Genomic DNA, 12,836 nt, shown 5'->3' on the forward strand with positions numbered 1-12,836 from the left:
GTGTGTGTGTTTTTTTAACCATTTCATACTATTGGATTAATAATGGATAGGTGTCATAATTGACGCCTCTCCATTATTAATCTGGCTTAATGTCACTTTACAATAGCAAGGTGACATTAACACTTCATTACCCCATATCCCACCTCCACGGGGGAATGGGAAGAGAGTGGCCAAGTGCCAGAATAGGCGCATCGTCTAGATGTGCCTTTTCTGGGGTGGCTGGGGGCAGATGTTTTTAGCCAGGGGGGGGGGGCAACAACCGTGGACCCTCTCCAGGCTATTAATATCTGCCCTCAGTCACTGGCTTTACCACTCTGGCGGAGAAAATTGCGCGGGAGCCCACACCAATTTTTTCCGCGATTTAACCCTTTAATTTAATAGCTAGAGCGCCCAAATTTTGCACATACACGCTACTAACATTAGTAGTGTGGAATGTGCAAAAAAAAGGGATATGAGATGGTTTACTGTATGTAAACCATGTCTCATATCATGTCGGGTTTGTGAAGGAGATAGGAAAAGCCGGCAATTGAATTACCAGCTTTTAAGCTATCTAGCGCAGTATGATATATTAATATATATATATATATATATATGTGTCTTACTGACATATATATATATATATATATATATACGTCAAAAAATGAGGCAGCACTCCATGCTTGAGAAAGGCTCAGTCTGAGCCGAAACGTCGCCCTGCACAGTGGGTTGATTAAATCCTACAAAGTTGAACATTGACTACATGGAGTGCTGCCTCATTTTTTGACGTATAGATTATTTGGATACATGGACTGTTATCCTGGGGCCCTGCACCTGAAGATAAGTTGAAATTGTGCTGTTCCTTTTTTCTATGTATATATATATATATATATATATATATATATATATATATATATGACAGTAAATATGTTTTTACGATTATTTGAGCCCGTGGATCCATTGTATGTCCATATTGCAAGCCTGCGAGAAAATCTCGCAGTACGGATGCCATACGGATTACATACGGAGGATGCCATGCACAAAATACGCTGACACACCCTGCCTACGGATGACATACGGATCACTATTTTGGGGACTTTTCTGCGTATTACGGCCGTAAATAACGGACCGTATTTTCATAAGCTGAGTGAGAAGCCGGCCTAAAAGAGAAACATTATAAGGACATTATCTGTTTTTCAACAAATTATCCATAACCGTATCCTCCAACACAAAATGTGAGCAGTTTCACTTGAAATTTTTCTTCTAAAAAAATAAAAAAAAGTTGTTTGCAGGCAGAAATGGTTTCAATAGAAATTATAGCTTAGCCAGAAAGCGTAGAAATCTTCACACAGCTCCACTAGCATTAAGATGAAAACATTAGGGGTAACGTGCACCAATGCGTTTATATATTTTTAACCCCTTAATCCCATTGGACATACTATCCCATCAAGGTGTTAGGGCTAGCAGAACGCACCGAGAAAATAGAGATGTTTATTATAAACTAGATTGTGGCCCGATTCTAACGCATCGGGTATTCTAGAATATGCATGTCCCCGTAGTATATGGACAATGATGATTCCAGAATTCACGGCACACTGTGCCCGTCGCTGATTGGTCGAGGCAACCTTTATGACATCATCGTCGCCATGGCAACCATTATGACATCTACGTCGATACTGTGCCCGTCGCTGAATCAGAAACGTGAGATGTCTACGTCCTTTATGACATCATCGTCGCTGTGCCCGTTGCTGATTGGTCGAGGCCTGGCGGCCTCGACCAATCAGACGCGGGATTTCTACGTCCTTTATGACATCATCGTCGCTGTGCCCGTTGCTGATTGGTCGAGGCCTGGCGGCCTCGACCAATCAGAGAGCCGGGATTTCCAGGACAGACAGACAGACAGACAGACAGACGGAAAAACCCTTAGACAATTATATATATAGAAGGTGCGTTCGCAGCCCGGGGTCCACCGTGCAGGAGGAACCTGCTGCTAGCGAATGGCGGCACTGTTAGGCGGTATAGGCTAGCTCTGTTACTCCACAGAGTAGCCGTGAAAGGGAAGCACTTCGCCCTGTTAGCCTCACAGGAGCACAAGCTTACTGCCAAGCTGATAGCAGTCAGTGGTTATGGTAACATGCAATCTCCTCACCGGAGAAGCCGGTATTCTAGGGGCTTATTTCAGCCGGGTCCCTGAACACACTCATACAATCTCCTCACCGGAGGTGCCGGTATTCTAGGGGCTTATTTCAGCCGGGTCCCTGAACACACTCATACATAACCACACTGGCGCAAAGCACATATATGAATTGATACTAGCGCATGGCCGTGCGCCATGCGAGCCTTAAAGGGAACCTGTCACCCCGTTTTTTCAAGATGAGCTAAAAATAGCGTTAAATAGGGGGAGAGCTGTGCTTTACATTAGTGTATTTTGTGAGCCTTTATTCCCCACCTATGCTGCCGAAATACCTTTGTAAAGTCGCCATTTTGGGCTGTCACTCACGTTGGTCTGGTCATATGGGCGTGGTGACAGCGCTGTTTCTCCCCCAGATCTCCGTTGGTGGCGTAGTGGTGTGCGCATGTCCAACTGGCGAATCCACTGTGCAGCTTGAAGGAATATAGCGCGATCTGCGCTATTTAGCCGTTTATCGGTGGGCGCGGCCATCTTTGTGAGGCCGCGCGTGCGCAGATGGTTCTTCTCGGCGTCCCGGAGCTTTAGGAAAATGGCCGCGAGATGCCGCGCATATCGAGATCTCGGCGGCCATTTTCCTGAAGCTGAGTTCGCATCTCGGCTGCAGGAAAACGGCCGCTGTGAAGCCGGTATTCTAGGGGCTTATTTCAGCCGGGTCCCTGAACACACTCATACAATCTCCTCACTGGAGGTGTCGGTATTCTAGGGGCTTATTTCAGCCGGGTCCCTGAACACACTCATACATAACCACACGGGCACAAAGCACATATATGAATTGATACTAGCGCATGGCCATGCGGCCATGCGAGCCTTAAATAGCTGCAGCACGTTTAGGACCTTTCAAAGAAGGACCAATGGAGAGCTGCAGTACCTGAGCATGTGACCCCGGATCTCCACTGAGAGATCTTGCCCTGGGCATGCTCAGAGTGCAAAGCAGGATTTAGTCCTAGCACCTACAAGGACCTTAGCTGCAGTATCTGATCATGTGACCCTCGATCTCCACTGAGAGATCTTACTCTGGGCATGCTCAGAATGTGAAAAGCAGGACTTAGCCCCAGAAGCGTCTGCTCGCCGCTGCCCAGCACTGACTTCAATGGCAGAAGCAGGAAATGCAGCAGTAACTCTTTGCACCGAGTCAGACTGAGCGAGATGCTGGGATCGATGTCTCCACTGAGCAGGCTCCACTGCGGCAGGAGAAGAATGGGAGACAGCAGCGGAGATGGCCCGAGATTCCCCCTGTGCAGAGGCAAGAACTCAACCCCTAACATTACCCGCCCTCCTAGGGCCCCCCCCTCCTTGGGCCTCGCCACGCTCGAAGGCAGCAATGAGCTGCGGAGCCCGAATGTGCTCAGCAGGCTCCCAGGACCTGTCCTCAGGACCATAACCCTTCCAGTCCACCAAATAAAATTTTTTTGCCACGTACCACCTTGCACCCCAAAATAGCGTTTACCTCGTAATAGTCCGTAGACCAGCCCGATGTCCCAGCATATGACTCGGAAAACCGGGACATATATACGGGTTTCAAGAGGGACACATGAAAGGTGTCAGTGATACCCAGGCGTGGCGGAAGGGCCAAGCGATAGACAACAGGATTAACCTGTTTGAGGACCTTGAAGGGGCCCAAGTAGCAAGGAGCAAACTTAGTGGACTCAACTCGCAGCCTGATGTTACGGGCGGAGAGCCACACCAAGTCGCCAGGAGCAAAGGTCGGAGCGGGGCGCCGATGTGCATCGGCGGAGGACCTCATTCTCTCCTTGGAGGCCCAAATGGCATCCTGAGTGCGGTCCCAAATATCCCGTGCCTCCACAGCCCAGTCTGCCACGCTGAAGTCGGCAGAAGACACGGGGATGCTGACCATAAATGAGGAGGAATGGGGTTTGTCCAGTGGAGTCGGCTACGGAGTTGTTCAGTGCAAACTCTGCCTACGATAGCAAGGATGCCCAGTCATCCTGCCTGGCTGAAACAAAATGTCGCAGGTATGTGACCAAGGTCTGGTTGGCCCTCTCTACCAAACCATTCGTCTCGGGATGATATGCGGAAGAGAGATTTAACTCAATGCTGAGAAGACGACAAAGCTCTCTCCAGAACCGAGACGCAAACTGGGGACCCCGGTCACTGACAATTTTGTCTGGCATACCATGTACAATCATGGCCAAAATTTTTGAGAATGACACCAAAATTATATTTTCACATGATCTGCTGCCCTCTGGTTTTTATTAGTGTTTGTCTGATGTTTATATCACATACAGAAATATAATTGCATTCATATTATAAGTACCAATAGGTTATATTGACAGTTAGAATGAGTTAATGCAGCAAGTCAATATTTGCAGTGTTGACTAGTGTTGAGCGATACCTTCCGATATCGGAAAGTATCGGTATCGGATAGGATCGGCCGATATTCAAAAAATATCGGATATCGCCGATACCGATACCCGATCCCAATGCAAGTCAATGGGACCAAAATATCGGAATTAAAATAAACCCTTTCTTGCCTTGTAGGTTCATTCTACATGAAGGAAAACAACTAAGAATAATGCCGGATGTATTTGGGGAGGTGGCAGAGACATTAAAGTCATAGAGGTTTATCCCAATCAAATAGAATAGCATGTTTTTTGTTTTTTTTTAAGACGTTCGGAGTGACAAAGATATTGACTATGTAAATTTTTATTTTTTATTTTGTCAGATATTGATGTTTCACTATTCCACGCCCTTCCCCTTCTTTTTTTTCTTTTTTTTTTTTACTTTTCCCACACTTTCATCTTCATCATCATCATCAGCATCTTTGACATCAACTTCTTCTTCACCTTATTCATCTTCTTCTTCATCCTTTACCTTTTTTTTTTCTTTGATTACATTCTTCATATTCATTTTATTCAACTATTATTATTATTATTCCTATTCTACATATTCTTTTTATTCCACTGTTATTATTCTTCCTATTCTACTTCTTCATCATATTCTCATTTGTGACAGGCATTCCCGTAGTTGTTATCTATAAAAGTTGGAAGATTACACCTTCCGTTCTGCCAGTCACAAAAGTTACATTTGTCCGCGTTCAGTTTGGCCTGCAGCATCAGGCTTTATCCAGGGGCACCACGAGGAGGAACGGACTCACCCCCATACACTGCTTAGTCTTCTTCTGCATATAATTTAGATAATATCTTTTGCTCTGATATTAAGTCTTATGCTTAATGTTCTTCTGCTCTTTGTTCTGCAGCCTCTTGTTCTTCTGCTTCTCGGTCTTCCATGTTGTAGTCTCCAGGGTCGTCGTCTCCAGTGTCGTCATCTCCGCCGTCGTCGTCTCAGCCGTCGTCGTCTCCGCCGTCGTCGTCTCCGCCGCCGTCGTCTCCGCCGTCGTCGTCGTCGTCATCGGGGTGGTCTTCCAGGTCGTCGTCGTCGTCATCGGGGTGGTCTTCCGGGTCGTCGACTTTAGGGTCTTCAACTTGGAAATGTAGCAGAAGGTACAAGAAGGCTGAGAAAATGCCAAGAACCAGCTGATGGAACTGGAACTCGGATGGCTACCCGAAGGTTCAAGAGCCTATGGAACTACCGAGGACCAGCTGACGTTACTGGAACCCGGTTACTAAGCAGGAGGTACCCGTGCTAAAAAGCACTACCAAGGACCGCCTGACGTTGGCGGAACTCGGATACCCAGAAGGAGGCACCTAAGCCAAAGGCTCTGCCCGGAACCAGCTGACGGTACTGGAACCAGGATGGGGAGCAGAAGGTACAAGAGCAAAAGACACTGCCGAGAACCAGCTGACGGTACTGGAACCCGGATGGGTAGCCGAAGGTCCAAGAGCCAATGGAACTACCGAGGACCAGCTGATGTTACTGGAACCCGGTTACTAAGCAGGAGGTACCCGTGCCTGAAAGCACTACCAAGGACCACCTGACGTTGGTGGAACTTGGATACCCAGAAGTAGGCACCTAAGCCAAAGGCTCTGCCCGGAACCAGCTGATGGTACTGGAACCAGGATGGGGAGCAGAAGGTACAAGAGCAAAAGACACTGCCGAGAACCAGCTGACGGTGCTGGAACCAGGTGGTGGACCTGAAGGCCCACAGGAGAGGAGAGAACAGCTAGGCCGCGAGGCAGCCGCAGTTACCGAACCCCAACAGTCCTACAGGGGGAGCTGGGCCTACTGGCACTACAGAACCAGCCTTGACTACCAGTTCACGCAGCCCACATAGGAAGCTCCTAAACTGGAGGCACCCTGGAGTTGGCTAACCCGACAGCACCACGACGGGGCAAGCATAGGCGTCTCAGTGAGCTTGACACAACCCGGAAACAGCTGACGGTGCTGAAACCAGGCTTGGCACGAGGGAGTACCTGTGTCAAAAACACTGCCGAGAACCAGCTGGCGTTGCTGGAACCCAGATGCGTTGCCCCAGTGTGCAAGAGCCAATGGCACGACCGAGGACCAGCTGACGGTGCTGGAACCCGGTTACTAAGCTGTAGGTGCCCGCGCTTAAAAGCACTACCAAGGACCGCCTGACGTTGGCGGAACTTGGATACCCAGAAGGAGGCACCTAAGCCAAAGGCTCGGCCCGGAACCAGCTGACGGTGCTGGAACCAGGAGGTGGACCCGAAGGCCCACAGGAGAGGAGAGAACAGCTAGGCCGTGAGGCAGCCGCAGTTACCGAACCCCAACAGTCCTACAGGGGGAGCTGGGCCTACTGGCACTACAGAACCAGCCTTGACTACCAGTTCACGCAGCCCACATAGGAAGCTCCTAAACTGGAGGCACCCTGGAGTTGGCTAACCCGACCGCAACACGACGGGGCAAGCATAGGCGTCTCAGTGAACTTGGCACAACCCGGAAACAGCTGACGGTGCTGAAACCAGGCTTGGCACGAGGGAGTACCTGTGTCAAAAACACTGCCGAGAACCAGCTGGCGTTGCTGGAACCCAGATGCGTTGCCCCAGTGTGCAAGAGCCAATGGCACGACCGAGGACCAGCTGACGGTGCTGGAACCCGGTTACTAAGCTGTAGGTGCCCGCGCTTAAAAGCACTACCAAGGACCGCCTGACGTTGGCGGAACTCGGATACCCAGGAGGAGCACCTAAGCCAAAGGCTCGGCCCGGAACCAGCTGATGGTGCTGGAACCAGGAGGTGGACCCGAAGGCCCACAGGAGAGGAGAGAACAGCTAGGCCGCGAGGCAGCCGCAGTTACCGAACCCCAACAGTCCTACAGGGGGAGCTGGGCCTACTGGCACTACAGAACCAGCCTTGACTACCAGTTCACGCAGCCCACATAGGAAGCTCCTAAACTGGAGGCACCCTGGAGTTGGCTAACCCGACCGCAACACGACGGGGCAAGCATAGGCGTCTCAGTGAACTTGACACAACCCGGAAACAGCTGACGGTTCTGAAACCAGGCTTGGCACGAGGGAGTACCTGTGACAAGAACACTGCCGAGAACCAGCTGGCGGTGCTGGAACCCAGATGCGTTGCCCCAGTGTGCAAGAGCCAATGGCACCGAGGACCAGCTGGCGGTGCTGGAACCCGGTTACTAAGCTGTAGGTGCCCATGCTTAAAAGCACTACCAAGGACCGCCTGACGTTGGCGGAACTCGGATACCCAGGAGGAGGCACCTAAGCCAAAGGCTCGGCCCGGAACCAGCTGACGGTGCTGGAACCAGGAGGTGGACCCGAAGGCCCACAGGAGAGGAGAGAACAGCTAGGCCGCGAGGCAGCCGCAGTTACCGAACCCCAACAGTCCTACAGGGGGAGCTGGGCCTACTGGCACTACAGAACCAGCCTTGACTACCAGTTCACGCAGCCCACATAGGAAGCTCCTAAACTGGAGGCACCCTGGAGTTGGCTAACCCGACCGCAACACGACGGGGCAAGCATAGGCGTCTCAGTGAACTTGACACAACCCGGAAACAGCTGACGGTGCTGAAACCAGGCTTGGCACGAGGGAGTACCTGTGACAAGAACACTGCCGAGAACCAGCTGGCGGTGCTGGAACCCAGATGCGTTGCCCAAGTGTGCAAGAGCCAATGGCACCGAGGACCAGCTGGCGGTGCTGGAACCCGGTTACTAAGCTGTAGGTGCCCGCGCTTAAAAGCACTACCAAGGACCGCCTGACGTTGGCGGAACTCGGATACCCAGGAGGAGGCACCTAAGCTAAAGGCTCGGCCCGGAACCAGCTGACGGTGCTGGAACCAGGAGGTGGACCCGAAGGCCCACAGGAGAGGAGAGAACAGCTAGGCCGCGAGGCAGCCGCAGTTACCGAACCCCAACAGTCCTACAGGGGGAGCTGGGCCTACTGGCACTACAGAACCAGCCTTGACTACCAGTTCACGCAGCCCACATAGGAAGCTCCTAAACTGGAGGCACCCTGGAGTTGGCTAACCCGACCGCAGCACGACGGGGCAAGCATAGGCGTCTCAGTGAACTTGACACAACCCGGAAACAGCTGACAGTGCTGAAACCAGGCTTGGCACGAGGGAGTACCTGTGTCAAAAACACTGCCGAGAACCAGCTGGCGTTGCTGGAACCCAGATGCGTTGCCCCAGTGTGCAAGAGCCAATGGCACGACCGAGGACCATCTGGCAGTGCTGGAACCCGGTTACTAAGCTGTAGGTGCCCGCGCTTAAAAGCACTACCAAGGACCGCCTGGCGTTGGCGGAACTCGGATACCCAGGAGGAGGCACCTAAGCCAAAGGCTCGGCCAGGAACCAGCTGACGGTGCTGGAACCAGGTGGTGGACCCGAAGGTCCACAGGAGAGGAGAGAACAGCTAGGCCGCGAGGCAGCCGCAGTTACCGAACCCCAACAGTCCTACAGGGGGAGCTGGGCCTACTGGCACTACAGAACCAGCCTTGACTACCAGTTCACGCAGCCCACATAGGAAGCTCCTAAACTGGAGGCACCCTGGAGTTGGCTAACCCGACCGCAACACGACGGGGCAAGCATAGGCGTCTCAGTGAACTTGACACAACCCGGAAACAGCTGACGGTGCTGAAACCAGGCTTGGCATGAGGGAGTACCTGTGTCAAAAACACTGCCGAGAACCAGCTGGCGTTGCTGGAACCCAGATGCGTTGCCCCAGTGTGCAAGAGCCAATGGCACGACCGAGGACCAGCTGGCGGTGCTGGAACCCGGTTACTAAGCTGTAGGTGCCCGCGCTTAAAAGCACTACCAAGGACCGCCTGGCATTGGCGGAACTCGGATACCCAGGAGGAGGCACCTAAGCCAAAGGCTCGGCCCGGAACCAGCTGACGGTGCTGGAACCAGGAGGTGGACCCGAAGGCCCACAGGAGAGGAGAGAACAGCTAGGCCGCGAGGCAGCCGCAGTTACCGAACCCCAACAGTCCTACAGGGGGAGCTGGGCCTACTGGCACTACAGAACCAGCCTTGACTACCAGTTCACGCAGCCCACATAGGAAGCTCCTAAACTGGAGGCACCCTGGAGTTGGCTAACCCGACTGCAACACGACGGGGCAAGCATAGGCGTCTCAGCGAGTTTGACACAACCCGGAAACAGCTGACGGTGCTGAAACCAGGTTTGGCACGAGGGAGTACCTGTGACAAAAACACTGCCGAGAACCAGCTGGCGGTGCTGGAACCCGGATGCTTTGCCTATCAAACATTGTCTTCCTACAGCCCCAACTAGCGGTGTTGGAGCAAAGGGTAAGCAGGGGGAGCAGAGTGTAGGCCGAAGCCTGCACTGGAGTCAGCTTTGTGTCTGCGTTGCGTTTGCAGGACACTTTGCCGGCTACACAGTGGGGGAACAGCAGGCGGTGCTGAACCCCACTAACACATTGGCTGGTGTTTTTCTCTGTGCAGCTAGCACTTCCAGGCTAAAACTGGCGGTGTTATGAGCCCAGGGTCAGCAGTAGGAGGAGAGGAGCAGAGTGTAGGCCGAAGCCTGCACTGGTGGCAGCTTTTGTTCTGTTGTGCCTGCGTGGCGTTTGCAGGTCACGTTGCCGGCTACACAGCTGGGGAACAGCTGGCGGTGCTGAACCCCACTAACACATTGGCTGGTGTTTTTCTCTGTGCAGCTAGCACGTCCGGGCACAAACTGGCGGTGTTAGAGCCCAGGGTCAGCAAGAGGAGGAGAGGAGCAGAGTGTAGGCCGAAGCCTAGTTGAACCAATTTCAAAGGAAACCTTTAACCCCCCTCAGGTGTTTCAAGGTACAAGAGCAACACCTTGAACAGCATTAATGCTGCACAAGTCTAAGGTTGCTCTCTTCATTTTGCTCCTTGCACACGCTGAATAAAACACGTACACTATTTAGCCCATTATACTGTCAAACAGTAGTGGAGGCGTGACTTGTCTTTTTAAGGAGATGCAGCACAGGTGTCAAAATTTACACCTAGGTGCTGGGCGAAGATTCCTGAGTGTAGTTATTTGCTGTACAGGAGTCTGCGCTCTTGTTATCCCTTGGCCATGCGCTGTGAGCGATGCCTGTCTTTTCATCTCATTTCAAGTTGGCCGGTGCGGTTAGCGATGGCCATGAAACCCAGACCCGCAGTGTCTTTTAATAAAGTCACACTGCAGAGCTGGGATTCGTGACCTTGCGCAGTAAATTTTGTCGCCTGTCCCTCATGTCCTTACACCTGCATCAGACTGGGCGGCCTCATCTGATCCCTTCTCGCATGCCGCGGCCATGAGGCCGCACATTCTGAAGAAGGCGGAAGGAGATGAGTAAAGACAGGCGAAGATATCCACTGCTCGTGCCCATCAATCACACCCTCGCAGTCAAAATAAGCAAGACAACGAGGAGCGTGGTTTCAGGCAGGGCGGACGCACAGCCGCAGCCAGCCAACCAAAGATGTCAGAAGACGGGCAGCGCTAACAAGGGGGGTGCTGCGTGTCATTAAAAAGGAAAGTCACACCTCAGGGACATTGTAATGGTCTGTAATGAGACACATTTTTTCCGTGTTTAATTTAACGTGGGCAAGTAGACAAAGTCAGCCACCTTGTACAAATGCAGCATTACTGCTGTACAAGGTGGCTGTTATACATAGAAACACCTTGGGGTGGGTGGCAGGGTCCCTTTAATTTCAGTTCATGTGCCTGCGTGGCATTTGCAGGTCACGTTGCCGGCTACACAGCAGGGGAACAGCTGGCGGTGCTGAACCCCACTAACACATTGGCTGGTGTTTTTCTCTGTGCAGCTAGCACGTCCGGGCAAAAACTAGCGGTGTTTGAGCCCAGGGTCAGCAGGAGGAGAAGAGGAGCAGAGTGTAGGCCGAAGCCTGCACTGGTGGCAGCTTTTGTTCTGTTGTGCCAGCGTGGCTTGTGCTGGACACGTTGCCGACTACACAGCAGGGGAACAGCTGGCGGTGCTGAACCCCACTGACACATCACCTAGTGTTTTTTCTGTGTAGACAACACTTCCAGGTGGCAACTGACAGTGTTGAAACCCAGGGAATCAAAGATGAGCAGAGTGTAGGCCGAAGCCTGCAATGGAGCAAGTTGAAAGGGAACCTTTAACCCCCCCCCCCAGGCATTTGTTGCTGAAAGAGCCATCTTGTACAGCAGTAATACTGCACATGGAAAATGGTGGCTCCGAAAATTATGCTCCTTGCAAACGCTGAAGTACACACTCATATAATGTGTCCCCTCACACCGTCAAACCATCCCGGAAGTGGGACTTTCCTTTGTAATGTGACACAGCACAGCCGTCATTCCAACCCCCTTGGTGCCGGGCGCCACCTCCTCAACGTTGTTTGGTTCTGTCACGGAGCCCGCGCTGTAATGTTATCCCTTGGCCATGCACAGTTAGCGGTGCCCGTCTTCTGACATCATGTAGGTGTCAGGCTGGCAGTGCCTGTGCGTCCAAGCTGCCCGAGATCCAACCTTGCAGTGTAATCTAATGTAGTCCCACTGCGGGCCAGGGATCCATGGGCATGCGCAGTGCATATCATCGCCTCTCACTCACCTCCTTCCTGCTTCTTCAGACTGTGCGGCGTCACGGCCGTGGCATGCTATTAGGGATCAGCTGACGCCGCCTAGTCTGAAGAAGCGTGAAGAAGGGGAGTGAGAGGCTAGTATATGCACTGCGCATGGCCATGGATACCAGGCCCACTGTGGGATCACATTAGACGACACTGCGAGGTGTGATTTCGGGCAGCGTGGACGCACAGGCGCAGCCAGGACGACAACAAATGATGTCAGAGGACGGGCAGCGCAAACTGTGCATGGCCAAGGGATAACATAACAGTGCAGGGTCCATGACGGAATCAAACAACGCTAAGGAGGCAGCGCACGGTGCCAAGAGGGTAGCAATGACGGCTGTGCTGCGTCACATTACAAAGGAAAGTCCCACCTCCGGGACGGTTGGACGGTGTGAGGGGACACATTACATGAGTGTGTAGTTCAGCGTTTGCAAGGAGCATAATTTCAAGAGCGACCTTTCCCTTGTGCAGTATTAGTGCTGCACATGGTGGCTCTTTCAGTAACAAACGCCTGGGGGGGGGGGACAGGTCCCCTTACATTTTAGTTTTGCCAGCGTGGCGGTCGCATGACACGTTGCCGGATACACAGCTGGGGATCAGCTGACGTTAATGAACCCCAATAACAGAGGAGCGACTGTTGACTGTGCACACAGCACTTCCAGGCACCAACTGGCGGTGTTAGAGCCCAGGGACAGCAGGAGGAGCAGATTGGAGGTATTGCCGCACACACAGCTGGGGATCAGCTGACGTTAC

Source organism: Ranitomeya imitator, chromosome 1 (genome assembly GCF_032444005.1).
Source record: "Ranitomeya imitator isolate aRanImi1 chromosome 1, aRanImi1.pri, whole genome shotgun sequence".
Lineage (NCBI taxonomy): Eukaryota > Metazoa > Chordata > Amphibia > Anura > Dendrobatidae > Ranitomeya > Ranitomeya imitator.